This window comes from Budorcas taxicolor, chromosome 2 (assembly GCF_023091745.1).
Source record: "Budorcas taxicolor isolate Tak-1 chromosome 2, Takin1.1, whole genome shotgun sequence".
Classification (NCBI taxonomy): Eukaryota; Metazoa; Chordata; class Mammalia; order Artiodactyla; family Bovidae; genus Budorcas; species Budorcas taxicolor.
In genome coordinates this window covers 162543941-162571141 of record NC_068911.1, presented here as the reverse complement: position 1 = coordinate 162571141, position 27201 = coordinate 162543941, and the positions used below count along the sequence as shown (strand labels likewise).

General features: G+C 40.4%; 1 protein-coding gene across 13 annotated transcripts in view; it reads left to right on the top strand.

The window, feature by feature from the left end:
- The first annotated feature begins 279 nt into the window (after positions 1-279).
- Positions 280-27201, top strand: part of TRIP12 (thyroid hormone receptor interactor 12) — a 152607-nt gene continuing 125685 nt past the window's right edge. For 12 of the 13 annotated variants that reach the window (XM_052635911.1, XM_052635910.1, XM_052635908.1 and 9 more), the window contains exon 1: positions 280-297. The gene's annotated coding sequence lies outside the window, so the exon portion shown is untranslated. The remainder of the gene's footprint in view (positions 298-27201) is intronic. The other variant, XM_052635909.1, reaches the window with a different exon arrangement.

Genomic DNA, 27201 nt, shown 5'->3' with positions numbered 1-27201 from the left:
TGCGGGGTCTGGGGGAGCCCGGCGGGTGTCGTGTGTGTGGGGGGGGGGCCGGAAGTGGGCTTCGGAGCTTGGAGGGCGTCTAGGAAGACAGAAAGTGGGGGGCCGGAAGTGCAGGTGGGGTGTGAAAGACGGCCAGGGTTCCCCGGAAATGGGATGGGGGGCCCGGAAACCGGGAGAGGGGAGGCTCCGGGGCCAGGGAACGGCCCGGAAATGGAAACTAGGGAGCAGCTCGAGTGACAACAGTTGTGGGAAGCGAGGGTCAGAGGAGGGAGCGGCCGGAGTGACTTTTAGACCGCAGTAAGAGGTTTCCTGCCGACGGTGGGGGGGAGACGGTTGAGGGCGGGCGAGGCCGCAGACGGGGGGTCTGCGCGGGGCAGTTGTTTTTTCAGCCCCTGGGAAGTTGACGCTTGACGGAGAGGGGACGCCGAGAGAGGACGCGGGGAGGGCGGGGGCGGGGGGGTGGGGTGGGCGGAGCGGCGTGAAACAGGCCGCGAAACTTGGCCGAGAGGAGCGGAGCATCCTTCTCCATTGATCGGCGTGGAAATTGGGGGTGGGGGTGGGGTTAGGACCTGTGGGGAGGGAGGTGGACCGGTTGTCACTTCTGTCGTATTAGTATTCAGAGCGAGTCAGGCGATTAATTTATTTATATGTGGATTACATAAAACCTATTATAACGTCTGTCCGTTCAGTTCACCCTCTCTCCATCCTCCTCCACAGTGAGTGGGTTTCCAGTTGTGGAACAAGTTAGAGGGGAGTGCAGATAACGGAGGTGATAGCGTCCCCCATCCTGTCCTTTCTCCGTGTCGCCATCCTCAGAAATAGCGAAATCTTTTCATTTGTTGGAGGAAGGGGAAAGAAAGAAAGATTTAAACACACAGGCAAATCGTGGCTGGAAGTCGAAGGACGCTTAGACATTTGAACTCCTGCGGGGAGCACAGGGGGACGAGAGGGAATTGGGTGCCCCGTGTGGCGAGGAGAGGACGGAAGGGGCTGCTCCTAAACCCTTAAGACAGATTTGTTTGTTTTTGATAATGCCGTTTTTGTTGTTGTTGTTTTTTACTTTGTCTGGGGGGGAGGTTTAGCTTAAGCCTGGTATCTGGTGGTGGGTATGGTTTAATTGCTTCGTCAGGTAATTGGGGGGGACAGAATGTGTCAGGGGGAACGTTGGTGTGTGTGGAATGGGGGGCGGGGTGGGGGGGCGTTTAGTGGCGCAGTGGGCCTGTTCCGAGTGGATGTCTAACTGCTCCCCTGCTGTCTCCCTTCCTCGTCGGCCTTCCCCGGTCTTGCCTGGGCTGCCAGATCACCCGATCCCCGGGCTTTCCTTGGTTTTGTAGGCCCTTCTGTGGTGTGTTGTTGAACTTTTTATTCCTCTCTAGTATCTAGCTATTTTTGGCGTTTCATTTGTTAAAAAGACCCTGCAAGTTGAGGCTCATAATCTCCTCTCAAAAAAGCAAAACAAAACAAAAAAAATACGGGATAGAAACTTGAAAGAGCTATTGAGTGGGGTAAAAAACCGACGTTCGGAACAAAGGTCCTAGTTGTTAGAGAAAAAGGCAAGATGCCTATATATGAAGCCTGTCGCATTTACTGGGGAGTGGGGTAGGAGGGACAGCAGTTAGGGTTATGGAGTGAAATTATCAGAGGTTTAGAAACAGTACATGGCAGAGGGTTTTATTGAGGCCTTTTTTTTTTTTCATACATAGAGCATGTAAAGAACTCAGTATTAAGTGTGGATTTTAGAGTAAACACATTTCTAACACATTTCTAATTGTTTTAGAAACTTCCTGCTCTACGTTCAGCCTCAGAAGTACTGAACTCGTGTGGCTTTTATATCGTCTTTGTGAAATTGTTTGGGGAGTTTTTATTTCACTTATTTGAAGTTGAGAGAGAGCACATTAAAATGGCTGAGGGTTGTGGGCTTTGTCCACATCACCCTTTCAATGAATGTGCCAATATCCATAAGAATTGAAGAACCGTAATTAAGATTATTCTGGTGGCTCAGAGACTTGGGTTCAATCCGTGGGTGGAGAAGATTCCCTGAAGAAAGAAATGGCAACCCACTCCCGTATGTCTTGCCTGGGGAATCCCATGGACAGAGGAGCCTGACAGGCTAGGGTGGTCTATGGGGTCACAAGAGTACTTAGCGTCTAAACAAGAACAACAATTAAGATTATCACTGCTTCCATTTAATTCCCAGTTTTTCAGGAGTTTGAGCGGTTTTTAAGTCTGCTCAGCTGACATTTACTGTTTTGTGTCTGTGAACAGGCATTTTACTTTTCATTTACTTTCTTAAAGTTAGAACATGTTGGTAGTTAGAATTTCTGAAGGTGCTAAACAAAATTATTTTTTGCAGTGGAGAAGAGGATGCTTGGTCAGGATAAAAGCAATGCTTTCATGTAGCAAAGTAAATTTGAAGTAATGTTTACTTTTCCATTCTAACTTTTGAGATTAGTGCATTTTTATCTGGCTGTGGTTGTATGAACCTGTCTGAGGTCATCACCCTAGCGAAGAAGACACATGCTGGCCTAGGAATTCATAACACTGCCAGTTAGTAGCTGTGTGACCTTGAGTTATTCTCTGACCCTATCTGATCTCCATTTGTTTTAATGTGTAAAATGGGAATGGATAGTCCGTCTCTTTCCTACTGGCTGATTGTGAGATCCAGTGGATATAATGGCTGAGAAGAAATACAAACTGCTAAATAAGTGTAAGACAATTGTTATTAGCTTTAGAAAATTATCTATTTTGAGGTAATTACAAAACTTTAATCAGTTGCAGTGGTGGAAAGTTGTCAGTGTAAGGTGGCTGGGAGATAGGAAGTTACAGTACTTTATAATATGAAATTGCTGCTTAATTGGTAGTGGAATTTGGACCCCGATTGTTATGTTACTTTTCTTTTTTTTGCAGCGATATGCTTGTTCACCATACCTTGTTAATTCTGCTGAGAGAAAGTTCAGGCAGATTGCTTTGTGTTTTTATTGTGGAAAAAATTTGTTCCTGTTCTGGTTCATGGCTTTTATGAAATTGATTTTCTAATATCAGAGACTACAATTAAGGATGGAGAAGGAAATGGCAACCCACTCTAGTATTCTTGAGTGGAAAATCCCATGGGGTCTCAAGAGTCAGACACGACTTAGCAGCTAAGCGACCACCACAATTAAGAAAAAGTATTTCAGAATCTTGGTCTGGTTTCTGTTACAGAATCTGCGGGAGTTTTTGTTTTTTAATTCTTTAAAGGGAATGTGGGTAGGAATCTTTTCGAACAAACTGATACCAATTGCTCATTTATTTTTTGCATGTTTGCTGAGGTAATTGGATGAACTCAAATTGAAAAAGTAACCTGCTTGTTGCTTTTCATCTTCAGGTTCTTGATCTGCCAGCCTGACGTTTTCCTTCTTTTGAGTCATTTTAGGTTCACCTCAACTCACAAGTACTTACTCAAAAATTTCTACCCGATGATCTTTCCTTTTTATTTCTTTGTTATCTATATATCCTTCATTTGGGGATTAAGGTGCTAGGTTTGTTGACAAGCATTGCTTTTGTTTCCCTGACTGGATTATGGGCTTCCTGAGGGCAAGGATTATCTCAGTGTCCTTGAGTTTTGCCTGAAGGTGTACTCATAAACCTGATGCAGCTATGCAGCCAGTCTTCCTACTTGGAAAGTTTCGTGGCTTCAACAAGTCTCTCGGGGTGCTGTCTGGTTCAGTACTCAGCCTCTCACATCTTCCTGACTGCTGTGCCATTAGAGTTCCTTGGATAGGGTGGAAGGGTAAGGATTTGGTGAATATTCAGTTCAGTTCAGTTCAGTCGCTCAGTCGTGTCCGACTCTTTATAACCCCATGAACCGCAGCACGCCAGGCCTCACTGTCCATCACCAACTCCCGGAGTTCACTCAAACTCAAGTCCATCGAGTCAGTAATGCCCCCCAGCCATCTCATCCTTGGTTGTCCCCTTCTCCGCCTGCCCCCAATCCCTCCCAGCATCAAAGTCTTTTCCAATGAGTCACCTCTTCGCATGAGGTGGCCAAAGTACTGGAGTTTCAGCTTTAGCGTCATTCCTTCCAAAGAAATCCCAAGGTTGATCTCCTTCAGAATGGACTGGTTGGATCTCCTTGCAGTCCAAGGGACTCTCAAGAGTCTTTTCCAACGCCACAGTTCAAAATCATCAATTCTTCAGCGCTCAGCTTTCTTCACAGTCCAACTCTCACATCCATATATGACCACTGGAAAAACCATAGCCTTGACTAGATGGACCTTAGTTGGCAAAGTAATGTCTCTGCTTTTGAATATGCTATCTAGGTTGCTCATAACTTTTCTTCCAAGGAGTAAGCGTCTTTTAATTTCATGGCTGCAGTCACCATCTGCAGTGGTTTTGGAGCCTAAAAAAATAAAGTCTGACACTGTTTCCACTGTTTCTCCATCTATTTCCCATGGAGTGATGGGACTGGATGCCATGATCTTCGTTTTCTGAATGTTGAGCTTTAAGCCAACTTTTTCACTCTCCTCTTTTACTTTCATCAAGAGGCTTTTTAGTTCCTCTTCCCTTTCTGCCACAAGGGTGGTGTCATCTGCATATCTGAGGTTATTGATATTTCTCCCGGCAGTCTTGATTCCAGCTTGTGTTTCTTCCAGTCCAGCATTTCTCATGATGTACTCTGCATAGAAGTTAAATAAGCAGGGTGACAATATACAGCCTTGACCTACTCCTTTTCCTATTTGGAACCAGTCTGTTGTTCCATATCCAGTTCTAACTGTTGCTTCCTGGCCTGCATACAGATTTTTCAAGAGGCAGGTCAGGTGGTCTGGTATTCCCATCTCTTACAGAATTTTCCACAGTTTATTGTGATCCACACTGTCAAAGGCTTTGGCATAGTCAATAAAGCAGAAATAGGTGTTTTTCTGGAGCTCTCTTGCTTTTTCCATGATCCAACAGATGTTGGCAATTTGATCTCTGGTTCCTCTGCCTTTTCTAAAACCAGCTTGAACATCAGGAAGTTCACGGTTCATGTATTGCTGAAGCCTAGCTTGGAGAATTTTGAGCATTACTTTACTAGCATGTGAGAAGAGTGCAATTGTGTGGTAGTTTGAACATTCTTTGGCATTGCCTTTTTTTGGGATTGGAATGAAAACTGACCTTTTCGAGTCCTGTGGCCACTGCTGAGTTTTCCAAATTTGCTGGCATATTGAGTGCAGCACTTTCACAGCATCATCTTGCAGGATTTGAAATAGCTCTACTTGAATTCCATCACCTCCACTAGCTTTGTTTGTAGTGATGCTTTCTAAGGCCCACTTGACTTCACATTCCAAGATGTCTGGTTCTAGATGAGTGATCACACCATCGTGATTATCCGGGTCGTGAAGATCCTTTTTGTACAGTTCTTCTGTGTATTCTTGCCATCTCTTCTTAATATCTTCTGCTACTGTTAGGTCCCTACCATTTCTGTCCTTTATCGAGCCCATCTTTGCATGAAATGTTGCCTTGATATCTCTGATTTTCTTGAAGAGATCTCTAGTCTTTCCCGTTCTGTTGTTTTCCTCTATTTCTTTGAACATTATTTAATATTATATAAGACATATAATTTGTAGGTTGTTAAATAATCTTGGTGCTTTTAGCTCTTAACGTGTAATGTTAGCTTTACATTTGTGTTGTTTTTTTTTTATTTTTTAAGTGTCTGGGTATAGTTTAGACAGCTATGCTATAGAGATTTCTTAAAGGCATAGTTCAGCTCAGTTGTGTCTGACTGTTTGCGACCCCATGAATCGCAGCACGCCAGGCCTCCCTGTCCATCACCAACTACCGGAGTTCACTCAAACTCAGGTCCATCGAGTCGGTGATGCCATCCAGCCATCTCATCCTCGGTCGTCCCCTTCTCCTCCTGCCCCCAATCCCTCCCAGCATCCGAGTCTTTTCCAGTGAGTCAGCTCTTCGCATGAGGTGGCCAAAGTACTGGAGTTGCAGCTTTAGCATCATTCCTTCCAAAGAACACCCAGGACTGATCTCCTTCAGAATGGACTGGTTGGATCTCCTTGCAGTCTAGGGGACTCTCAAGAGTCTTCTCCAACACCACAGTTCAAAAGCATCAATTCTTCAGCACTCAGCCTTCTTCACAGTCCAACTCTCACATCCATACGTGACTACTGGAAAAACCATAGCCTTGACTAGACGGACCTTTGTTGGCAAAGTAATGTCTCTGCTTTTGAATATGCTGTCTAGGTTGGTCATAAATTTTCTTCCAAGGAGTAAGCGTCTTTTAATTTCACGGCTGCGGTCACCATCTGGAGTAATTTTGGAACCCCCCAAAATAAAATCTGACACTGTTTCCACTGTTTTCCCATCTATTTCCCATGAAATAAACCCCTGAAGTGAAGTGAAGTGAAGTCGCTCGGTCATGTCTGACTCTTTGTGACCCCAGGGACTGTAGCCTACCAGGCTCCTCCCTCCATGGGATTCTCCAGGCAAGAGTACTGGAGTGGGTTGCCATTTTCCTCCTCCAGGGGATCTTCCTGACCCAGGGATCGCACCTGGGTCTCCCACATTCCAGGCGGATGTTTTAACCTCTAAGCCACCAGGGAAGCCCGTGAAATAAACCCCTGCTGGTGCTGCTGCTAAGTCACTGCAGTTGTGTCTGACTCTGTGCGACCCCAGAGACAGCAGGCCACCAGGCCCCTCTATCCGTGGGGTTTTCCAGGCAAGAGTACTGGGGTGGGTTGCAATTGCCTTCTCCAGAAATAAACCCCTAACCCCTAGCAAATTGTTCTTTAGTTTCTACCCAGTCTACTAGATTTCTCTGTATACAGTGGGTGCTTGCTGTTATTTATGGTAAATAGATCTGTATACTGATATCGAGCCAGTCTTTTGATTTGTATTTAAGTAGAACTTGGCTAATGGCTTGGATTTTTACAAATGCAGTTCTTTAATAAAATCTCCAATTTATTGCTAGTTTCAGGATATGGGTAAAAGAAGTTGTTTTCTAGACTGAAATAAGTCTGCTAGATAGTTTTTCTCCTAGGACTTTTAGATCTTCTTTTGTAATTCTTGTAGTTTCCGGAAACTGGATTGGCCAGAAGAAAAAGCTACTCGAGTAGTCCATTATTTAGACTTAACCCATTTTGTCTTGCGGAGAAGGCGATGGCACCCCACTCCAGTACTTTTGCCTGGGAAATCCCATGGATGGGGGAACCTGGTAGGCTGCACTCCATGGGGTCGCAAAGAGTCAGACATGACTAAGCAGCTTCACTTTGACTTTTCACTTTCATGCATTGGAGAAGGAAATGGCAACCCACTGCAGTGTTGCTGCCTGGAGAATCCTACAGGGATGGGGAGCCTGGTGGTCTGCCGTCTGTGGGGTCTCACAGAGTCGGACACGGTTGAAGTGACTTAGCAGCAGCAGCAGCAGCATTTTGTCTTCAGTGTGCCAGGAAGCTGTTAATAGTCAGTTTTGGAGTTATGCTTGATTTAAAAAGTCATTCTAGGCGCCTAGAGTTAAAAAGCTGCCTGTTGCTCCGATCTCTCATTAAGGAACAGTGCTGTTCAAGTGGGTATCTGATTTGAAGGTAGAAGACTTGGGTTCCAGTTTTGGCAATGCGTCTTCTGTGTTTGTGACCTTGGCAAATAATACAACCTTTGTGAACTTCAAGTGCTTAATCTGAAAAAAGTGGTCATGGCCACCGTGTCAGTGCTAGGCACCGTATTCAGGAGATGAGGCTACAAAGATGGATTGGAACACGGCCCTTATTCCCCTGGTTCATCTCTGTATTGATCACTACTGCCTGATTTATTTACACTGTTCTACCTAGAACATACTTTTATAATGTATGTAGGTGTTCTACTTGAAGATACTTGAGTATAGAATAGTATTCCTTAGTAGATTATGAATTTCTTGAAGTTAGTCTTTGCCCTTTTATCCATAGAAGCAAGCGCGGGGCCTGTCCCATAGTAAAGATTCTTTTAACGTTTATTGAAGGAATAAGTTGTGAGAATAAGATTCTGAAAGTGAAAATATTTTGTAATGGTTTAATGTAATGCCCTGTTTGATTTGTTTTGATAAGCATTTTGGATCTCCATTTTGCTAACAAGGTTTTGGGAGTTTTCTTTAATCTCTTGATATATATTTTAGAGACTGCAAGTTGAATCATATTAAAAAAATAAGGGCAAGCCACTTCACATTATTTAATTGTTCATTATTTGCATGAAATAGTTGATCATTTAAATGCTTCATTGAGGACTTATGTTTTGAGACTGCATATTTAAGTACAGAACTGAATTTTACACATCATTTTAGTTTATTCTGTTTCTTTTTAGAAAGCATATATTTATTTCTATAAATATGTTATTACCTATACATGGATTTTTGAATTATTTATAAGCTGAAGTGTCTATCAGCAAGCCTTCAAGACTTGAAATTATAGCATTTTAATGTGTGTTTTAATCGCTTGTTGGCTTCATAACCAGTGAATGAGTTCCACCCTGACTTTACAACTCCTACTCATTCCACCCATGGGCAGCGTTCTGAATAAATAGATGGACATTGTGTTGTGTCTTAAAAGTGAAAGTGAAGTCACTCAGTCGTGTCTGACTCTTTGTGACCCCATGGCCTTTAGCCTACCAGGCTTCTCTGTCCATGGGATTTTCCAGGCTAGAGGACTGGAGTGGGGTGCCATTTCCTTCTCCAGGGGATCTTCCCAACCCAGGGATTGAACCCAGGTCTCCCACATTGTAGGCAGATGCTTTACCCTCTGAGCCACCAGGTCTTAAGGTCACATTAACTCATCTTCAAGTCCTCATACTGGTAAACATGTGTGATGCCCTGAAAACCCAAAGTGAGTTTGTATGGATAGCCTGTTTGAAATTCACTGTTGAGTTGTAATATAAGCTGCTTTGTGTCCTTAGAGACCAGGTTCATGGAGATCATATGAAGGGGCCTTCCCCAATCTCCCTTATCTTAAAACTTCAGTGCTTGTACTTGCATTGTAAACAGCAAATGTGTGAAAATGCTCTAATTTCTGCTGTGGCCCCGGTATTTTATAATCTTGTTTTGCACTCTTGGCTGCGGGCAGTCAGAGGAGCTGCCTCTTCGTCTCTGAAAACACCCGGGAGCTTCATTCGTGCAGTGGCTTTGATTGTCTGTCCACTTGGATTAGTACCTTTCCCCAACCTGGTATCTCTGTAGCTGCGTACACTCTTAACTTTCTTTCAGTAGCTCCTGTTAAGATTTTCAGTCTTCACTCTTCTGCTCCCTTCTGCAGCATTTGTTTCACTGATGGCTTTTACTGTCTTGCTAGTTTTCTTTATGAGATCTTTGGCTTCTTGAGAGTAGAGGTTTCATTCTTCTCTCCTCACAGAGGCTGGCACAGGTCTCCATATAATGTATTGTACATGGTAGATGGCGGTGGTAGAGTTCATTCTGGTGACACATTAAAGAACTATATTGTGAAATAATAGTATTGACATAGTCTACTGTTAGCTTGGGCTTCCCAGGTGACACAACAGTAAAGAATCCACCTGCCAGTGCAGGAGATAAGGGTTCGATCCCTGGGTTGGGAAGATCCCCTGGAGTAGGAAATGGCAGCTGACTCCAGTATTCTTGCCTGGAAAATTCCGTGGACAGAAGAGCTTGGTGGGCTACAGTCCAGGGGTTTGCAAAAAGTCTGACAGGACTGAGTGACTGATCAGGCATGCACATGCTGTCAACTTGCTTATTTTATTGGCAGCTTGGAGAGTCTTAGTTCCCCAATCTAGGATTGAACCTGGGCCCTCAGCAGTGAAAGTGCAAAGTCCTGACCACTGAACTGCCAAGGAATTCCCTCAACTTGCTTATTTTTAGTTTTTCAGGGTTTGGTAGCTGAAGGTAGGATCCTAGAATGTAAATTTTTCAGAATTAGGCTCATTAAAATTAGCTGCTTAGGGGATTGCTAAAGTTCTAGACTGTTTAGTGACTTGGATACCCCAGGTTTAGCATTTGGGGATTATGGTTATTAGTAGATAAAAGTTGGTCAGTTCATGTTTTATCAGGTGCTTACTGTGCACCATAGGGCTGTGCTGCGGAAATACAAAAGGGATTTAAGATGTAGTTTTTGTCTTCCAAGTTTCGTTATGTTTCTTTTAGTTGGTAATCAAACTGACTTGATAACTATGTTTAATTAGCATAGAGAGGTATTCGGTAGATATTCTAAATGCAGGTGTTCTGCATTTAGAAAACTTGATAGAATCTAAATTAAGAAACAGATGAATTAGGGCATGCTTTTTTGACCTTGCTGAATAAATTGTTGGAAGTGCCTCCATTGCACAAATATTTCATCAGCAACAAACACGTGTGCATTTCTGGTTCCATATAAGGTCTGTCCTCTTGTAGAGTGCTGAGGAGAAATAAGATTTATAAAATGAGATCTTTTATTTCAGAATATACTAATATTGCAGATGAGTTCAGACTATGTCAAAAGAACACAACATATAACATCGTACATATTTGTTTTTAAGTGCAAAGGTGAGTTTTATATAGAGAATACTCAAGTTTAGAGAGAGATTTAAGTTATCGAGGAAGACTTTATGAACAGAGGAGGGGCTTGAGCTGGCCCTGATACTTTGATAGGTGTAGGAGGGTGGGGAGTTAAAAGTGGAGTTGACAAGGATCTAATGGTAAGGTAAACTGGCCCTCTGAAGGGGAGGGTCCACATTTATGAAATTTGGGCTGAGATTATTGAGGTTCTGAAATGGGAGATTAAGAAATTCAGTATAACAAATTAGACATGTTGAAGTTGTGGTTGATAGATGAATAGGCAGTGACAACATGAAAAAAATGTACAAAAATATTTAATTTGTAAATGAACTGAAAGGAAAACTAAAAGTGTTTTCAGATCTTACTTATCTTTTTATGAAATCGCTTCCTTTCCAGGGCTGCATATAAGGGTCTTTGTGGTAAGTTTTGAGGCAATAGAAGCAGTGGAGGTAAAGCTTATTTCTTGTTCAGTTTCCCTACTTGATTAAGAAGTTTTGTTCAGTAGGCAGGAGCTGGTATCTAAATGATTCCCACTGCCCCTCTGTTCAGTCACAGAATTCTTCCTTTAGTGGAAGCTGGCAATCATCTAATCCTAACACATTCAACTATTGTTTATTCAGAGATTTAAAAAAAAAAATCAGTACTGTTTAAGAATACATGTTTCTTCTGAGTTATTTATGAGTTATTTAAATCAGTCTTATTTATGGGGAACCTTTAGTGTCTACTGCTCTAGAAAACTGTTTAAAACAAAAGTAGATTGTGGTTTTAGTATGTACATATAAAATCCCTGATAGCTCAGTTGGGAAAGAATCCACCTACAATGCAGGAGACCCTGTTCCGATTCCTGAGTTGGGAACATCTGCTGGAGAAGGGATAGGCTACCTAATCCAGTATTCTCGGACTTCCCTTGTGGCTCAGCTGGTAAAGAATCTGCCTGCAGTGCAGGAGACCTGGGTTTGATCCCTGGGTTGGGAAGATCCCCTGGCGAAGGGAAAGGCTACTCACTCCAGTATTCTGGCCTGGAGAATTCCATGGACAGTATAGTCCATGGGGGTTGCAAAGAGTCTGACAGGACTGAGTGACTTTCACTTTCACTTTATTTTTTCAAAGGTGGAAATTAATATTACCTAGTTTAATCAAGTGAAATATTTTAGTAAAATATTTCCCTTGCTCTCTGGTTGCTGTCACAGTAGAGTATTTGTTACCCATTTTATTAATACTTTTACAAAAGTACATACAACAGGATTTCAAAAATGGAAAATGAAGTTAGATGTGGCTGAAGGGAAACTAAAGCAAAAGAGAATATTTGGGGGTGTGGCAGCCATAATATTTAGCTTTCTTTAGCAGCTTTTGTTTCTAGCAAGTTCTTGTAGACTTTGATGACTATAGTTTGAATTAATTTGATCTTTTTCCTTATGTGGGGACAGCAGAGATGCTAGCTGTTATTGCAAATTTATGACTTAAAATAGTATCTGTTAAGGCTGTAGAGGCCAAAATTTGTGGGGTTCTGTGGACTCGAGTTGAAGCATTTGTGAAAATGTCAGTATTTTATTGCTGCAACAGGCAGTAGTGCCTATTTTTCTGCAAGACAGTCCTGTAGCTTCTCAGTTTTTTCCTTTATCAATCAAGCACATATTTCCATTTCTTTTACTCACCCAGGGAGAGCAGCTTAGTCTCCAAAGGATATTAGACCTGGTCTCTACCAACAGCATTTGGGCTCTTCTCCCAGTAGATGGCAACAAAAATTAGGCTCATTTCTGAGAAGATTGGGTAATTCTTAACTTTGTGATCAGACCTGTTTGCTAGTTATTTCTCAACTCTCGTTAGGTATGTTAGTGTTGATTTTTACCTTTTGACCTCAAAATACTTCTGTTATAAAGCTAGACTTAATTGCAGAGTTCCATCTTTTCACCCTGCCTTTTGACAAGTTTTGCTCTTCAGTTGCTGCTGTGAGGTAAGACTTAGGGAATTTCAGCCTTTGGTGTGGCACTGTAAGGCAATCTGCTGCTGCCTCTTCTAACCAGCTAGTATTACTTTCAGCTGCCTGCATGTTAGGCCATGCCATTTTTTTTTTCCAGATGTCTTCTCATTACACAAACTAAATCCAACTGAGATGAATTACTGGAGATAATAGCCCATCAGATGGGATTTTCGTTGTAGCATCTCTTTAAGGTGATACTCAGTTTATATTTCTTGCATCAGCTGAGGATTTGGTGAAACTTAATGTTTGCTGGAATAGCTGCTTTTCTTTCTGTTCTGTGAAATGGGCCTTCTGCTTCAGTCATGTGTTTACTTACAATCAGTATATTAATTTGTTACTAAAAATTAAGATGATTCATAATTATGCAGTTAACTTGAGTTTACTATATTTAGAGAAACTCGAAACTTTTTCAGGATACGTGCTGAATTTACTTAAACATTTAATGCTATAGTAAAGAATTTGGGCTAGTAGGTTCAAGGGAAGAAAATATCTTGGTTTCAGCAACCACTGCATTGAGTGTGTGTGTGTGTGTATTGATCTTTTAAAGGTATTTCTTGTGTGTGTGCGTATTGATCTTTTAAAGGTATTTCTTGGGCTTCCCTGATAGCTCAGTTGGTAAAGAATCTGCCTGCAAATTCAGGAGACGCTGGTTTGATTCCTGGGTCAGGAAGATCCCCTGGAGAAAGGGATAGGCTACCCATTCCAGTATTCTTGGGCTTCCCTTGTGGCTCAGCTGGTAAAGAATCCGCTTGCAATCCAGGAGATGTGGGTTCGATCCCTGGGTTGGGAAGATCCCCTGGGGAAGGGAAAGTCTACCCATTCCAGTATTCTGACCTGGAGAATTCCATGGACTGTGTAGTCCATGGAGTCGCAAAGAGTCAGACATTACTGAGCGACTTTCACACACACAAAGGATTTGGGAAGTTTCCATATTACTTAAAAGAATTTTAAAGTTAGGAGTGGATTAATCCATAGTTCTTTTAACAAATGTGAAATCCAGGACTTAGTAAAACCATTTTCCTAAAAATTTCTGCAATTATTTCTGTTTAAGGGCTATTACTAGCATCATGATACAAGGGAAGAAATTATCTTGGTTTCAGCATCGGCTACATTGACCTTTTTTCTTTGTGTGTGCATTGATCTTTCAAAGTTACTTCTTGAATTGTATTGGCAATATTCTTAAACCTAGAAAAAAAAACATCTCTGTTCTCAGTGAAGTTAGTCTGAAGTTAGCAGTAGAGATACAATTAATGTATGTGAATAATAAGCAAATGATATGTATTTATAAGCAGCTTTGGTCACTATTTCAAGCCTTAGGTTAAGGTTTGGAATTATGAGGATGGACAGATGTGGTCCTTGACCTTGAGTTTATAGTTTTATTAGGAGGGGGGCGGTAAACTCAGGGACAGGATTAATCATAGAAACTCTTAAGCCGAATTTTGAGACATTACTCAGATGCCTCATCAGGTGACTAGCTGTTTGGAAAGGAGAATATAGTAAAAATGTTACCAAGGAGTTTCTCAGAATAGTTGTTTTAGCTGCATCCGTCCATACTTGCCCACACTGAGTTCTGAATTCAGTTCTTTATTATCTTTGTGATGTGGCTTTCACTGTAAATATGTATAATATAGTCTGATAGTGAGCTAAATCAGTCCAGTAGTGTGGGAGATTAACAGCATAATAATAAAAGAGACTTCATGAATCAGTGTACCAGCAGCTCCCTTCTATTGAATTCGTTCCTTGGTGCACTAATATTTTATGTAGGTTAATGTTCGCGGAGTCTCTTGGGATAGGTGGGGAGCTGGGTGGGGTGGAGATGGGCAGGTGAGTGGATGAGCCAGAGAGCTGGGCACTTTAGACAGGGCTGTGTGAGGGTGGGCGAGGCCGTAGCAGAAGAGGGTGTCAGTTTGCAGAAGTGGCAGAGGAGAGTTAAATGCACTAAGTAAGTATATTTTGCTTTCTATTTAATGAGTTCTTTGCCCCATATTTTTACATAAGGAAGATAGCTATATTCTTACTATGCTTTGCGTATCCCTGGGTTATACAGTTGGAATAACAGCAAAAATGTAAATATAGTAGAAAATAAGATTAATACCTCTGCATACATTTACATGAACATCTTATTTCTCCTTAAAGTTGGCATTTTTTGGTAACTTTTTATTTTGTATTGGGGTATAGCCGATTAACAAATAACATCATGATAGTTTCAGGCGGACAGCAAAGGGACTCAGCCATACGTATACATTTATCTATTCACCCCCAAACTCCCCTCCCATCCAGGCTGAAAGTTGACATTTTTATCATGTAATTTTAATCAGTTTTTACAGAAAATGTTTTTCCATGGCTATGCACATTTATATGTTTCGAAGGAAGTGTCATATAGAAAGATTATGGACTTCAAGGCTAGACACTGTTTAAACAAGGTCCTTCTAGCTGTGTGATCTTGGGCAAGTCATTTCAACTCTGAGTTGTAGTTTACTTGGTTATAAATGGGTGCTGTTAGGATCGTTCATAAATAGTATACAGTTGATAATAGTAGCTGCTGCTATTTTTATTATAATAAAGAAAAAAATGTATGTTAATTTGACTATTTAGGGGAAGGTTTACATAGTGTCATCTTTCAGAGCTGGGGTCAGCAAACTTTTTTTGCAAGGTGCCAGATGGTTAATATTTTTGGTTTTTTAGGTCAGCTCTTAAAGGATTAAAAAGAAAAAAAAAGCAGCCAAATCAGCCATTTAGAAACTTTACAGAATGAGGTGGTTGGCCAGATTTGGCCTGTGGGCTGTAATTTGCCAACCTCTGCTCCAGAATATTACTAGCTGCTTTTTTACTTTGTTCATAGGAATTTGAAATGCTCTCTGTATGTTTTCAAAGATAACATGATAATGTCTCAATGAAAAAGGAGTTCAGGGTAAGTGGCTAAGAGCAGACATTGGGATTCAACTTAAATTTGGGGTCTAATACTATTACCAGTGTGACTTTTGTTTTGTCACCTTATTTTGGCTTCAGTGTCCCACCTGTAGAATGGGAATAATAATAATGGTCCCTATCTTAGGCTTGTTTTTAGAATTAGTTAATATGTAGAAGTTTTAGAACAACCCCTGGTACAGCGTAAGTGCTCAGTGTGTTAACTGTTGTTAGTAATCATTCTTTTTTTCATAAGAAGCATTTTTATTTTCTTATATTGATAAAACAACAGGTTTGAGAAAGAGAAGATGGATGTGTCTGATATATTGGAATTACTTGAGTGACAAGCGTTTTAGGTTTTGTGGCAGGAGGATTGTTTGAAGCAGAAGTATTGGTAGACTCTGCAATGAGATGGTTTCTGGTTGGGTTCCAGTTTCCTAGTTGTTTGATCCTGGGCAGGTTGGTTAACATGCAAATTATAGAAAATACTGAGTTGGCCAAAGAGTGAGTTTGGATTTTTCCATAAGACATTATGAACTTTTTGGCCAACTCAGTACAAAATTTATAGAATTCCTTTGAGTTTTTAATGAGTGAAGTATTAAGCACAGTGCCTGGTTCATAGTTAAGCAGTTACTGTATTATATATTTATTTTAACTGAGATACTGGCTTCTAGAAGAAATTTAGTAGTAGCTTTTATTTAGTAGTTTTTCTAAATGATGACTTACTTTCACATTGTTCTAGTATATGAAGTTACACTTGACTGTGTAAATTTTTTATTTTTAAGATGTTATAATTTTGATGTTGAGTAAATTTAATGGTTAAAATGAAACTTTGAAGGAAATATCCCTGACCTGGTATTAACGTACATTAAGTATTTTGAAAAGCTTTTTGAGGAGTAATTTCTACGTTTGATCCAGGTTCACAGGTTTATAAAAATGTTGTAAAAGTAGAGTAAGGAGTATCGCATGTTCCCTTTATCCACTGTCAAGGTCAAGGTTTTGTTGTTGTTAATAAGTAAATATTTAAAGAAATGGATGTAGAATCTACTGCAAAACAAAGTAGGTGAACACGTCTTTTTTCAGTGTGGCTCTTTACCAGGGTTTATGTGCTTCTCAGAGTGCTGTGAGTGCACCAGAATGTCTCATTCCTGACTCCTGGCTGTCATTGGTGAATATTATTACCCTGAGTCTTAAGGTTCTCGTTGGCAGTTGGACATTCCTAAATGCCCTGCTTTTTAAGAGACTTACTTGCTTTGCTTTGTGTAGTAAGTGCCTTCCCTGTCCTCTCTAGTCAGTGGGCTTGGCTATGTTTAGACCTTCTCCTTCTAGTTTTTATTATGCGTTGAGTTACAAAACTACTTGCTAGAATTGTGTATTAAGTGGGCAAGTTGAGAGTGAAGACTTGTGCGACCTTCCGCGCCCCCCCCCCCCCCCCCGCCCTTTATAAAAATATTTATTTGGCTGCACCAGGTCTTAGTTGAGGCATGCAAACTCTGAGTTGCAGCATGTGGGATCTAGTTTCCCAATCAGGGATCAAACCCCGGCCCCCTGCATTGGGAACTAGGAGTCTCAGTCAGTCATTGGACCATTAGGGAAGTCCTCCTGCGGTTTTAAGAGTGAAAATTCTTACAACTCAGAGGTATTGTAAAAAGTATATTAGTTCTCAGCACTTCCTTTTTTTTAAGTTGAGGGGATCAATAAGGCCTTTTTAAAATAGATTAAACCTCTGGTTTCTGAAAATAGTAAAGAAAAAAAATAAGTATTGTATTATCTGCAGTAAGGGCCTGTTGTATACCACGCAGACATATGCAGAACTTGCTGTCCTTAACTTTTGTCGCTCCCTAAATGCCTGAAATTCCTAATTTCATTCCTAAATTTCCTGAATTCCTAGATGTCTTTCCCTTTGCTTACCATTCGTTAGTAATGGCTGTCTGTACTTGCCGCTTGAAGAGTTTAGGTAAGAGGACTTAAACATTTTAAAAAAGAAACTTCTAAGTTTACAATAGTTTCATATTTACAGAAAAGTTGTGAAGATAGTTACCCTATACTCCTCCCCAGTTTTTTTTTTCTTTTTCTTTGCAAGATCTTGTATGATAAGTTTGACTCAGCTAGTGAACCAGTACCGATGCATTACTACTGCTCATGCTTGAGGTGGGCTTCCTTAGTCTTCACGTGATGTCTCTGTTCCAGGACGCACCAGGGTGCCACGTTACATTTGGTGAGCAGCTTTTAAAAACTCTTCAATTTTGGAGGCATGTATTTCTGATCATAAAGTACAGAGTGATAGTTAAAATCTAAATGAAGAAAAAGGAAAATTAAGAAACATATCTTATCACTTGCTTTAAACATTTTTGTATTTTCTTCTAGCTTTTGTTTTAACAAAAATGGGTCCATATTATGTTTTCCCCCACCCATGCTAGTGTGATGAACATTTACCTAACTTATTAGTCCTTTATTACTTTGTATTTATGTGATAACATAATTTATCCAATTTCTAGTCCTTTGTTAGATTTTTAAAAGAACTATTATTATGTTTCAAGGAATAGTTCTATACCTCAAGCCGGTTTTTAAACGAGGTGTCTCCCTCCCTTGTGTTTTGCATTAACTTGGGAAATGTACTGTGTGTGTGAGGTGTGCCTGTGTGTTGTGGCACTCCATGGAAGAGGTGGAAGGCAGGGGTCTTGTGCGGGCGGGGTCTTGTGCCGGCTGGCTCTTGCCCACTTCTTTGACATCATCTCCTGTGTCTTTCACCTTTGACTGGTTCTGCTTGTTCCAGCATTCTGCCTGGAGCGCTCTTCTAGATCTTACCTGGCTGTTGTCTCGTGCATGAGGTCTTGGCTCAGATGTTAGCACTCAGAGCAGCTTTACTTTGTCACCCTATCCGTAGTCAGTCATTTATCGGATAGGAACATTTCACCTGCAAGTAACAGAAAACTTGACTAACAGGGTCTTAAACAGATCAGGGTTTATTTTCCTCACGCAACATGGTTTAGCTGTACAGTGGTTCGGACCAGGCTCTGTCCCAACCTGCTTTGCCTTTCATAGCATGTGGTTCTCTTGGACACCAGATAACGATCATGGCTTGAAGTATGTCATGGCTTGTCTATTTCACATTCAAGGCAGGAAGAAGAGGAGGGCTTTTTTTTTTTTTACTTCAGAAAGCAGAACTCTTCCTAGCATACCTCCTCATACCTCTTGCTGGGGAGAACTGAGTCATACCTCTGGCAAAAACAAAATACTAATGTATTTTTAATTTTTTACTCCAAAGTATTTTTGTGCAGAGGTAGTTTTAGATCACTTGGCTTTTAAATTCTTTGAACTGCAGTACATGATAAGATACATGTGTGTAACTGAAATAAACTTCACATGATTCTTAACTGTTACACATGCTGCTATTGATATTTTCTGTTCTCTATTTTGAGGAGAATTTTTGGTTATGACCTTCTATGATGGAGGATTCTTAACCTTTATTGTGGTAAGAGCTTTAGCAGTCTGAAGCTGTAGGCTCCTCAAAGTAATGTTTTTAAACTCATAAAGTCAACGCATAAGAGGAAACCCAAGTATATCAGAATATCACAGTTCAGCTTGTGACTGTGTGCTCAGTTGTGTCTGACTCTTTTGTGACCCATGGCCTGTAGCTCGCCGGACCCCTCTGTCCGTGGGATTTCCTAGGCGGGAATACTGGAGTGGGCTGCCATTTCCTCCTCCAGGGAATCTTCCCAACTCAGGGATCAAACCTTTGTCTCTTGCATCTCCTTCCCTTGGCAGGCAGATTCTTTACCACTAGTGCCATCTGTAAAGCTGAAACTCGAGCTCTCAAACTGTTAAATTAGTTTGTTGTTGTAATGTTTCTTTATTAGCACTTTCAATAACATAATCTAGCAGCTGTTCAAAGTAGTGATGAGTGTAAATGATATTTTGAAGTATCTTCAACAATTGTAACGTGATATGATAATATCTGATTTTTCTTGGTGCAAAGTCAAGGTACTGCCAATAATATTGTGGTTTGTTGCCTGTTCATGATAGAAATGTTAAATTTCAGTGAGAGGTTAGTGAAAATAAGTTTTTCAGTCCAAGTTTGTAAACCTCTTTGATTATAAACCCCTGGTGTAAATTGCTTTCAAAGTGCTAATCTTGCAGTTTGAGGAAAACACTGGTTCTGGCCCAGCCATGACTCATCTCCTACAGCCAGGGGAGTAGCTTACTTCCTTGGAGATGAGGAAGTTTGTACTCCTTGTAAAGCAGGATTCTTCGAGCAGGAAGGAGAAATGGGGTTTCGGTAGGGAATACTGTCTTCTCCCTTCTCCTGATTGTAGTTTCCTCCTTCATTTTCCTGATTGCTTAATTTTTTCACAGTATTACCTTATTTGCTGTTTGTCTGCCTTCCCTAGGGTCTTATCACGTGGCTCAGTGGTAAAGAATCCACCTGCCAAGCAGGAGACGCGGAGTTCAGTCCCTGAATTGGGAAGATCCCCTGGAGGAGGGCAGGGCAACTCACTCCAGTATTCTTACCTGGAAAATTCCATGGACGGAGGAGCCTGGTGGGCTAGAGTCCATGGGGTCATTGAGTCGGACATAACTTAGGGACTAAACAACAGCAGCTGCCTTCCCTAGTAGAATATAAATTCTGAGAGAGGAGAGACTGTCTTACTGACCCTTTTTCCCCAGTGCCTAAAACCTTTGAAGTAGGGTAATCAATAAATATTTGTTAAATAGCTGAGTAAGACCTGGCAGTCCCACTTAAAAGGTAACAAGATGAGGCCTGGATGTCCTCTCATTGCCACCCTTCCCCAAAACAGGTGCAACTGATGTAAAGGCTTAAAAGTGAGAGCATTTATGTAAAGTCACTGCTATGAAGTGCTATACAAATGAGATTTTTTTCCTTAATGGAAGATTGTAAACTGACTTGTGTTCATATGATTCCTCTCCTTGCATTTTTGGAAGTGTAGGGTATATCTCAGATAGTTTGTAAACTTCAGGAGCAGACATGTTTTTGAAAAATGGTATAGAGGAATAAAAAGAAATTATTCTCGGTAATGAATTGTAGTCTCAGGACATTAAATGTCCCTGGAGTTAACCTTTTTATCCCCCGTCTCCCAGCGCCCTTTAACCTTAAAATTATCTGCTTTCTCCCCAGCAGGCATTCTTTCCTTTTTAAAGTGGGTTGACTTAAAATGCAGCAAACCTGTTTAATGAAAGTGCCGAAAGAATTGGTTGCTAGCATTCATTTTGGAGAAGGCAGTGGCAACCCACACCAGTACTTTTGCCTGGAAAATCCCATGGATGGAGGAACCTGGTAGGCTGCACTCCATGGGGTCGCTAAGAGCAGCAGCATTCATTTTAAGTTGGTGGTTAGTCACATCTTATTTTAAGGTTTTCTTCCAGCAGTATTCCTGACTTACAAGGCACATTAGTACCCTTTGTGTAGTTAGAACATGAACATATGTTGATAGAATAAATACACTTTTTTCCAGTCCCCATAATTGTCTTGAATATCTCCTTCTCAATCTTCAGGTTTAGTTAAAAAAGGTAACTACCTTATTTAAAAGGTAAAGCAGTACTTTGTTTTGAATCACAGGGCATTGTGAATTCTAGAAGAACTTATTGGGGAACAAGTAAGTGAAGCTCCAGTACTTTGACCACCTGATGTGAAGAGCCAGCTGGATTTCATCGGCAAAGACCCTGATGCCGGGAAAGATTTGAGGACAGGAGAAGGGGGTGGTGGAGGAGGAGATAGTTGGATAGCATCGCTGACTCATCAGACATGAGTTTGAGCCAACTCCTGGAGATAGTGAAGGACGGGGAAGCCTGGCACACTGCAGTTCAAGGGGTCGCCAAGAGTCAGATATGACATTGACTGAACAACAGCAAGAGACGTTATATCCATGTTGGGTTTATTGTTGTTTGCTTTAGAAAAAAATCATATTGCTTAAATTCATTCAACATTAAGTACTGTGGAATTTAACAGTTAAAATGTTTGTTAATTCTTATGTTAAATACTTCTGGTTTTCGTCTTATTTTTATGTTTAATGGACTGTGAAGTAGTTCAGTTCAGTCACTCGGTTGTGTCCATCTCTTTACAACCCCATGGACTGCAGCACCCCAGGTCTCCCTGTCCATCACCAGCTCCTGGAGTAGAGAAAATGTCATTAGTTTACAGAATAGGACGATGTGGTGTAAGTCATAAGGAAATCAGGTTTTCAGTGAGGCTTTAGTACCTGCCTTAGAAATGCAGTCCGCTATATTTAGGAGTCATTTCTTTCTTCACAGATGATGATTATCTTTAAAAAGTCAGTTGGTTTGTAGTACTTCCTAATACTTGCGGGGAAAGAGTCTGGCATATCATACTTGGTTGGCATATTTGAAGGTTTAAAAGCAACAGATTGAAGGGTTTCCTTTCTATACAATACTTTGGAAGGCAGGATATATTTTCAGAGCAAAGTGGGTTTTAAAAAATAGTTTTATTGAGATAAAATTCATATGCCAGCCCGTTCACCCATTTAAAGTGCAAAACATGTTGGCTATTTGGAGTTGTAGAAGTATCCCCAACTATCTAACTGAAGAAACTTTCATCACTCCAAAACAAACCCTCTTATTTGTTGGATTCTGTGTTTTAGAATTGACCATTCCATTGTGATGTGCTGTCTTCCTATTATTTAAAAAACATCTTAGTCAGTCTCTTGCTCCGCTGTGTGGTACTGTAGGCCTACCAGTGGAAACTATTTGTTATTTGGCTTTCTCCTCTTAAGAGGGCTCGCTCATCCCTTTTGGCCATTTTGACTTACAGTTTCTGCTTAAAATTATTGTTGTATTTTTTTTAAGTTTTTTTTTCTGTTGTTTTTGTGGATCATAGTTTTAAAGCATTTATTTAATTTGTTACGATAGTGCTTCTGTTTTTTGAAAGTTTTTTTGTCTTGTTTATGTTGGTCTTCCATTTTTCTGAGCTTCTCAGAGTCTCTGTAAATCTTGCATGCATCCTAGCGAAGTCTCCAATCTGCTCACCTCTGAGTCATCTTTATATAAAGAGGGCCAGGGCAGGCTGAGGTCTTAGCACAGGGTAAAATCTTCAGGACATCTTTGGCACTTCTGGTTTACTGTTGGTGTTTGTGATTTTTTTTTTTCTCAGAAGAAACTTAAGGCTCCTGTTTTACATTCTGGAGGTGTGGCAGCACTTGCTGTTTCTCCCTCTGGATTATTTTGGTTATTTTTCTGTCATTTGTGAGTAAGACATGACTGAGCATAGAAATTTGGTGGCTGTGGTTTTGTTCAGCTCCTTCTTTTGTCTAATACAAGTTTCATCTTCATTTCTTTAAAGTTTAAGATAGGATGGAGAAAGAAGTTACTAAATTTTATGAGTGATTTTCATGTATTCGGTTATGCTGTTCGGTACAGATTTTATAATGGAAGCTTATTTTAAGGATATTTATGTTGTCACTTAATGTTGATTTTTAAACATTTATATAACATACTTCAAATGGAAAGTTATAAACTGGGTTTGGTGGGTATGATTTATCCTTTTAAAGGACATTGTATTAGATAATTGGCTTGCAAGTCAGGAGATTGCTAATCTGATTTTTGACTTAGATTCTTGAGCTTAGATGAATTTTGTTTGAGCCTCTCTTCTGTTAAATATGAGTAAATGTTTTCTTTCTGTAATTCTGCGTGGTTAGAATTACAGAGACACATGTCAGAAGAACACAGAGGATTTGTATGAAACAGCAGTGTACAAAGACTTAATAGTTTTGCCTTTGTTATTGAAGGAAATACTGAATCTTCACAAATGAGTCTGGTTTCAAAGAGCAGCAGTGCCACAGATTTTGAAGCATAAAGAGGTAAAGTAGGATGTAAAAAACAAATGCAGACTTTGGTCACGTTTGAGATCGATTGGCTATGTGTGTCTAATGAAATCTTTAAGGATAAAATCAGGTAGCTGGGTCTTAGGAACAGAGAAATGAAGCCAACAATTCAGATACCTGTTGTCTTTACTGTGATTTGTCTACTTATCTCTCTCTCAAGACAGTTTCCCAATGTGACTGTGTTAAACATAGCCATTTTGATGCCAGACTTTATCCTTAACAGTCTTGGTACCCCAAGAGTCTTGGGGGATGACTTTCATTGGTCCGTCATAGGTCATTTGTCAGAAACAGTGTCAGACTTTATTTTGGGGGGCTCCAAAATCACTGCAGATGGTGACTGCAGCCATGAAATTAAAAGACGCTTACTCCTTGGAAGAAAAGTTATGACAAACCTAGACAGCATATTCAAAAACAGAGACATTACTTGGCCGACTAAGGTCCGTCTAGTCAAGGCTATGGTTTTTCCTGTGGTCATGTATGGATGTGAGAATTGGACTATGAAGAAAGCTGAGTGCCGAAGAATTGATGCTTTTGAACTGTGGTGTTGGAGAAGACTTGAGAGTCCCTTGGACTGCAAGGAGATCCAACCAGTCCATTCTGAAGGAGATCAGCCCTGGGATTTCTTTGGAAGGAATGATGCTAAAGCTGAAACTCCCAGTATTTTGGCCACCTCATGCAAAGAGTTGACTCATTGGAAAAGACTCTGATGCTGGGAGGGATTGGGGGTAGGAGGAGAAGGGGACGACAGAGGATGAGATGGCTGGATGGCATCACCGACTCGATGGATGTGAGTCTGAGTGAACTCCGGGAGATGGTGATGAACAGGGAGGCCTGGCGTGCTGCGATTCATGGGGTCAGAAAGAGTCAGACACGATTGAGCGACTGAACTGAACCCTAGTTCACCTGTGTTGTGGGCTGTGGGGGCTTGTTAACAATGTGCCAGCTTCCATAGGCTCTATGGGATACAGTGGATAGAAAGAGGCAGATGGTTACATGCAGCATATTACAAATGGTTGTCTATACAAGTAGTTTGTTTTCATGCTAAATTTTCATTTCAGTATGATGCAACTACTTAAGTATAAATACTCGTTTAGTATAACCGTTGTTTCATCCATAGGAAATTTCATAGAGAAAACAAGACTGCAAATACTTAATTGTACCTGTTCAGTTCAGTTCAGTTGCTCAGTTGTGTCCGACTCTTTACGACCCCATGAATCGCAGCATGCCAGGCCTCCCTGTCCATCACCAAACCCTGGAGTTTACTCAAACTCATGTCCATCAAGTCAGTGATGCCATCCAGCCATCTCATCCTCTGTCGTCCCCCTTCTCCTCCTGCCCCCAATCCCTCCCAACATCAGAGTCTTTTCCAGTGAGTCAACTCTTTGCATGAGGTGGCCAAAGTATTGGAGTTTCAGTTTCAACATCGGTCGTTACAAAGAACACCTAGGACTGATCTCCTTTAGAATGGACTGGTTGGATCTCCTTGCAGTCCAAGGGACTCTCAAGAGTCTTCTCCAACACCACAGTTGAAAAGCATCATTTCTTTGGCGCTCAGCTTTCTTTACAGTCCAACTCTCACAACCATACATGACCACTGGAAAAACCATAGCCTTGACTAGACGGACCTTAGTTGGCAAAGTAATGTCTCTGCTTTTTAATATGCTATCTAGGCTGGTCTTAAGTTTCTTTCCAAATTGTACTTGTAGTAGCATGTAATGAAATGTATTAGTTTTGCAAAGTGCCATGGAACTCTTCAGAGTTGTAGTGTGCATTTTTAGAAATTTAAGGCAAGTGTATTTCATAAAACTTGAATAGACAAGATTTCAGATGAACTTTGTGGGGGCAGGTACAGATAATGAATTAGGAGACAGTAAATCACAACCTTGCTGGTGGATAGTGAACTCTTCAGTTGAATTGCTATTTGTCCGTTTAAAGTATTTAGATAGTCACTGTAGAAGTGTGCTTAGTTTCCAGCAGTGGGATTTTTATGGTTACCTTTTTTGTTTTATTTTTCCTTGGCATGACAACCTCTTTATCTTGATTTGATTTTTTATTTCTAAAATACATTTGAATATTAATTACATTCTATTTATTTTGATTCCTGATTATTTATAGTCTGCCTTTGTGTATCATTCTTTTTTTAACTTTTTATTGAAATGTAGTTGATTTGCTGATTTCTATTCATTGTGGTGAAAGAATATGCTGTATATGATTTAAATTCTTCTGAACTTGTTGATTTGCTGTAATGAGGTCCAGAATATGAATAGTTTTTGTCAGTATTCTAAGTATGTTTGAAAAGAATATGTATTTGCAGTTGTCTGTTAATTCTACTGATAACAGTGTTGTTCAGGTTATCTGTGTCCTTACTGATTTGTTTTTTAGTTGTCTTGTTGATGTTAGCTACAGAGAGAGGTGCTTTAAAATTCGCCCTGGATTAGTATATTTAAAAATTTTTTGTTTTAAAGTTTAAAAAAAAACTAAATTGGTATCTTCATGAATTGAACCTTTTATCGTTATGAAGGTACCCCTTTTACCTCCAAATAATGTCTTAAAAAAAAATTTGTAAAGCCACATTTTTTGATACTAAAATAGCTACACCAGTGTTCTTTTATCTAGTTTTGATGATTTTTTCTATCTTCTTTTATGTCCTTGTGTTTAGTTCTGTCTCTTGTAGTTGAAATGTTTTAGAAATCCACTTTGATAATCTTAACTAGAGATTGCATTTTTACCATTTTATTTTTTAATTTGTTGCTTTCATTTGTATTTATTATTTTTAATAGAGGTATGATTCTAGATTTTGGTTAGTTTAGAAACTAAAACAGTATATCCACAACCCACTCCAGTATTCTTGCCTGGAGATTCCCACGGACTGAGGAACCTGGTGGGCTACAGTCCATGGTGTCGCAGAGTCGGACACGACTGAGCGACTTCACTTTACTTTTGGGCTTCCCTGGTGGTTCAGGTGGTAAAGAATCGACCTTCAACGTGGGAGACCTGGATTTAATCCTTGGATTGGAACGATCCCCTGGAGAAGGGAATGGCAACCCACTCTAGTATTCTTGCCTGGAGAATCCCATGGACAGAGGAGCCTGACACAGGCTGCACAGTCCATGGGGTCGCTAAGAGCTGGACACGACTGAGTGACTAACCCTACAATATTAAGTGGAGATGTTTTTCTTGGGCTGTGATTGATGGAGTGGCATAATGCCTGTTTAGCACTACTGCACAGAGTTCGGCGAAGTGTTGAATTGATCCTGCCTCCTCTAAGTTCATTAAGTGGCTGCATCCCACCTGACTGGGGACTTCTTGTATGAGGAGGGAATTCTACACTCAGGAGCTCTGAAAACAGAACCAATGGAAGATGCATAGGGTCACTGTGGCCTCTTCTCCAGTGGGTGGGTGGTAGGGTTTTTCTCTTATATCTTCTGAAAGGAACAGTGTTTTCTTTCATAATCTTATACAGTGTTAGAATTGGGAGACAAGGAATTTAAAGGATGAATTAATGAAATGTAGGTTGGCGCATTTAGATCAAGGATGATTTGTTCTATATCTAGAAGCTTAATTTTTCTCATTTCTGACAAAGGTGAAATCTCTGTGGGCATATTTTTTAAAAAAGCAAGTGGTGATGACTCTTTGAAATCAAACAAAAGCAACAGTTTCCTCTTTCCAAAGATCATAGCAGAGAATTGAGTGCTTATTCTTTTTATAAAAGGCTTTTATTATGGGATATTCCAAACATACACAAAAATAGAATTGTATAAAGAACCTCAGTGTACCCAGGATCCAGCTACATCATCATCAACTCGTGGCCACTCTTTTTCATTCATGCTTTTATCCCTACCCCAGTTATTTTGAAGCAAATTCTAGTTTTTATTTGATCTGTAAATATTTCATACTGCTTCTCTAAAAGTTGACTTTTTTTAAAAGATATACACTAATACCATGGTAGTATAATAAAAAAG